Raw genomic sequence first — 5,690 nt, forward strand, 5'->3', positions numbered from 1 at the left:
ATGTTAGATCTTTATTTAAGATGGATCTATGCTGATATAATCTATTTCACTGTTCCATTCCTAACAATCAAAATGTTTATACCATGACAAAAATAAATTACTAAAAAAACTTTAAAAAAATGACAAATCCATCCAAAGGAAAAACAAAATCACATTGCAAGTGATATAGAGTTCTGAAAATATAAGAAAATACAATCAAGGTTCACAAGTCAAACCCATTCCCAAGTGATATACAGTACAAGAACTTCTGAAAATTTTACCTTGCACAAGGACATGAAAGGATAATCAGCAAGAACATCACCCATCCCAACATTAAAAAACAATCAAGTTGCACAAATCAAACCCATTGCCAAGTGACATACAGTACCAGAACTTTTGAAAATATTACCTTGCACAATGACATGAAAGGATAATCAGCAAGAACATCACCCACTCCAATATCAGGCTGCCTTTCACCAAAACAATCCTTAACAGCCTTCTGCCTCTTCACTCCAACCAGAACACCAGGCTTGCCCACCAACCCACTACAATAACCACCTCCAACAACCTGCAGCTCAGTCCCCAGAACACAATCCACATTCAGATACTCCATCAGGAAGGGCTCCACCATGATCCTGGGACTAGAACTCACAACACATCTCTTCCCACATGACATAAAAACTCTGTAACTCTGAGGATGCATGTCTTCCAGATAAAACTTGGGCAGAACAGCCCTGCTCACAGTTTTGGCCTCTGCAAGCCTGACCCCAACAAAGGTCACAAATATCATCACCCGGATCCCCGCTGCCTCTGACACAAAATTAAAAAGAAACCACACAAGAGGCCACACCAGAAGCAACACCAAGGCTCTAACAGGGCTGCCTGCTTCAAATGCCATCAACATAAAGTATGGAAATGGGGAACGGGATCTCAACAGAGTCCCATCAAGATTGCAAACCAAGTTCTGATTCTCTCGGCTCTCTGAAATGCTGCATTTCGCCACAGAAGTAAAGTTCGTGGAAATCTGCAACTTTCCACGTTGGGCTCCCCCAACTCTTCGAGCCCTGAGGCGGGAAGTAATTGGCAAAAGCTGGCAAAAGTATTCAAGTAATCTCACAAACTCCATGATAATGCCCACCAGCCTTAATCTAACATTAATGAACCGAATTTTCAGCACAATACTTCAAAATTCAAACTGAAAACTCCTGCACCCAATTTTCAAACGATTCTTGACCTTCTTCTGCAATTCAGACAAAAAATCACAATCTCTCACAGGGTTCAAGCAGTCACTTCACTAAATTATCTGAAATTCTCATAATTCGTATCGATTTCAAGTAGTACCATTTGCATATATAACCATATTGGGTACGTTCGATCGAACAACGACGCGACTGTTGTGATTTCTGTCTGTCTCCTCCCTTTGCTATTTCACGTGTCGTCCAAGAATGCTCGCCACTGGTTAACCACTCATTCATGCTTCGGCATCTACCCCACCTAACTACGTCCTTACTTGCGTGATTATCGGTTCAAAGCTTAACCATCCTCACACTCAAATTATAGTCTCAGGGGTGCAGCTCAACACATATCTAACACATCATCACTCAGCGTAAAGCGACCATCCACTCTTCCGCTACTTTTGCCACATAATAGGATGCATCGATCCCCTTTAGTTTTTTTGTTCTTTTTCTGTTTTTTGCTAGTTTTCAGTTATCACTATATGTGCATTACTGTAAAGTAAGCAGGGCATGCACATTACTGTAAAGCAATCATGAATACTTTTGTTGAGGGGTGTTTTTATCCCATATAGAAGTTTGATAGGTCAATTGGGGTGTTTTTTGCAATTTGTATTTCTTTAATGAGCTAAAGTATAATAATATATGGTATATAAAGATGGTCAATTGGGGTTATTTCCGTTGGTTGGTGAGAGGAAAGAATGGAATCTTCTTTACCCAAGCTGAAGTAACATGATGGATGTTAACAGTTATATATATATATTTTATATGAAATATATAACATTATACTGAGTGATTAAAAAAATTAAGTTTTTTCTTTCTAGATTATTTAAATTCAATTTACATGATGGATGTTAACAATTTTTAAAAGGATAAACACAATAGATCGCAAAGTTAAGACAGCAATGTCCCAAGAAACGGAAGAGATGAAGGAAATGCAAGATAAAGGAAGAGAAAAAAAAGAAAGCTACAATACCAATCTCGCCAAGAAAGACGAGAAGCCAAACAATTAAGAACTAAGAAAATTATAGGACCGATAGATCAATTTGGTCTCAGTGGACGTTAACCACCACCACCACCAAATTTAAGTTTTTCGTTTCCAAATTATCCAAATTCAATTCAGGCAAGTAACATGATGAATGTTACAATTTTCAAGTATATATATATTCTTCATATGAAATATATAATATTATACCTAGAGAGAAAGTGATTAGAAAATGATCATAAACTCTCAATAACATTTTATGAGAAAGTATATATTAATGAATATAACTTAAACATATAAATAAATATAGCTTAATTATGTAACATATTAATTATATAAATGAAGTAAAACATGAGAATTTTTAAAATAAATATTAATATATCATAATTTAAATTTTAACTAGTTTAAAATTATTTTAAATAATAAAAAATTTAATAAAATTTTAATATATTTAGAACTTTCCATGTTATCAATTTTTAGTAAACTGATCTGAATTACTTTTGACTTAAGATTTAGGAAACTGATCTGACTTACTTTTGATACTGTGTAAATAGAGTAAAATATATTTCATCATATAAAAAGAAAAACAAGTATGAGGAGTTTGCAAATTTCAATATTATTTTCTAAAGTATTTAGAATATTTGTTTTTTATAAATTTAATAAAATATATGACATTCTTTAAGTAAATAGGTTGATATTTGTAACTTTTAGAATATTTGTTTTTTATAAATTTAATAAAATATATGACGTTCTTTAAGTAAATAGGTTGATATTTGTAGCTTTTAGAATATTTGTTTTTTTATAAATTTAATAAAATATTGACATTCTTAAAGAAAAACAAGTATAAGGAGTTTCCAAATTTCAATATTATATGGTAAAGTATTTAGAATATTTGTTTTTTATAAATTTAATAAAATATATGACGTTCTTTAAGTAAATAGGTTGATATTTGTAGCTTTTAGAATATTTGTTTTTTATAAATTTAATAAAATATTGAGCTTCTTTAAGTAAATAGGTTGATATTTGTAGTTTATAAATATTTAATTGAAATAAATTAATATTTATGTTTTCTTTTAAGACAAAATAGTTAATTTTTTAATAAGCAGAAATACTATCTATAATTATAATAGATAATATAATTTAATATGGAAAAATACCATCTATACTTATAATTGATAATATAATTAAAATTAATAACTCAATACAAGAATGATAAACTTTTTTAAGTTTTGTTTTTTATATTAAAATTGAACAATCTAATTTTTATAAGTTTTGTTTTTTATATTAAAATTCAACAATCTAATTTTTAATAAAATGGTTATTTTTTATTATTTGAAATGTATTTTTAATATAAATGAATTTAAAACTTATAAAAAATTTGAAACATTTCAATTATGCAGATTTAATAGTTCAAGTTAAATTTACCATTCTAACCATTTTTAACTTTATTTTGAATAAAATTTACCAAAAATATATTTTAAAAAATAAAATATATAAAATATTTAAATTACACTGATTTTTTATTATTATTTATTTAGATTACACCCATCTTTTTATTATTTATTTAAATTACAATAGATTACACTAATTTTTTTTAATGATTATTTCGAATATAAATATTTGATTATATTTAAAAAAATAAATAATATAATAAATACATTATATTATATAAAATTATTATTTTCTCTAGAATAACAATATTTTTCTTAGATTCATTATCAATTTATACAATTCTCATTATCATTCTATACAGTTTTGTATGGGTTTAAGGAAAAAAAAATATATATATATATATATATATATAATGGGTTTAAGGAAAAAAAATATAAAAATAATAAATATATATATATATATATATATTTATTTATTTATTATATAAATGATATTTTTTTCAATAAAAGCATAACAATGGCGGGATTTTATTTTTCGAATAGCGATATTAAATCGGTTAATTGTAAATTAAGGTGACTTATGAATTGTTCGATGCGACATCTGGATTATTTTGTCTTTTAATAAGCACTTAGGTATTCATGGTGATTTAAACTAGTGAATATATAAAAAACTTTTAGTTTATAATAATTTATTGGGTTATATTAATATTAATAATAAAGTTTAAATTAAACTTAAAAATAAAAATAAATTTAAATTTAAATTTAAAAATAAAATTTAAATAAATTCAGGGTGTGGTTTAAATGGGTGATAATTTATGAAATATTTTATAAACAAAATATTATTATAATTGAAAATATAATTTTTGGATAGATAATAATTATTATATTGAATAATGTTTTTAAATATTTTTAAAACAAGTTATTTGGGATTATTTGGAATCGAATCCTCTTACCTTTTAATTAGTGCTAGTGACAGGATGATTATTGATAATAGTTGTATTTGTGGGGAAAAAGTAAGTGTTTCATTTTATAAGGTGGTAAGAAGATCAAAATCTTTAATAGCTCTTGAAAACTCAAAAAAATCTATCTATGTTAAGGTTGGTTGGTGTGATCCAAATTAAATGTAATTCATAAATAATTTGAATGACTTCAATACTTTTGAATGTTGGTAATAATAGTAATTGTGGGAAAAAATATGTGTTTCATTTTATAAGGTCGTAAGAAGATCAAAATCCTTAGTAGTTTAGGAAAACATCATTTTTTTTATCCATGTTAAGGGTTGATTGGTGTGATCCAATTAAATATAATTCATAAATAATTTAACGACTTCCATACTTTTGAATTATTATTTCATAAATCATAAACTAATTTTGCTTGGACAACTATTTCTTGTATTTGACTTCCTTTTTCTTTTCTTTTTTTCTTTCTTTTCTTTCTTTTTTCTTTTCTTTTTCTTTTTTTTCTTTTCTTTTTCTTTTTTCTTCTTTTTTTTTTTTTTTTTTCTTTTCTTTTTCTTTTTCTTTCTTTTTTTTCTTTTCTTTTTTTTTTTTTTTTTTTTCTTTTTCTTTTCTTTTCTTTCTTTTTTTTTTTTTTTTTTTTTTAAATATGGGGGTGGGAGTGTTTGAATCATGTTTTTGATAGTGAAATGGATTCAACACTATCAAAAATCCCTGGAGCACCCAAAATCCTAAAGCTTGACAATTGTAACCCGGATTTCCAAAAAAATTGGCCACCAAATTGTGTTAAAATAGTGACAAAATTTCCATTATTTTCCGAACAAAAAGGTCACCTCCTTAGACTATGTTTTTGATAATTTAAAAACACATTAACCAAAAATATAATATCAAAATATAAATAAATTTAACTTTTTATAAATTTATTAATAAAAAAATTAATTAATAATAAAAATATTAAAATTTAACTAATTTATCTCTCTCTCTATACATATATATTAATTATAAAATAGCAAACAAATTTATTGTGAGTCCAGTTTATATGCATTCAGTGGTGTAATATAAATCAAACAAATTTGTATGATAAATAAGTACATTAATATAGAAGTATGTAGCAACATGGTTTACAATTTAAATTAGTACAATTATA

General features: G+C 26.5%; 1 pseudogene; it reads right to left on the minus strand.

The window, feature by feature from the left end:
- Positions 1-337: 337 nt before the first annotated feature.
- LOC149249238 (glycerol-3-phosphate acyltransferase RAM2 pseudogene) lies at positions 338-1,105 on the minus strand (annotated as a pseudogene).
- Positions 1,106-5,690: the final 4,585 nt, after the last annotated feature.

This window comes from Pinus tabuliformis, chromosome 7 (genome assembly GCF_031772625.1).
Source record: "Pinus tabuliformis cultivar Carrire ecotype Pingquan chromosome 7, CPIR1, whole genome shotgun sequence".
Lineage (NCBI taxonomy): Eukaryota > Viridiplantae > Streptophyta > Pinopsida > Pinales > Pinaceae > Pinus > Pinus tabuliformis.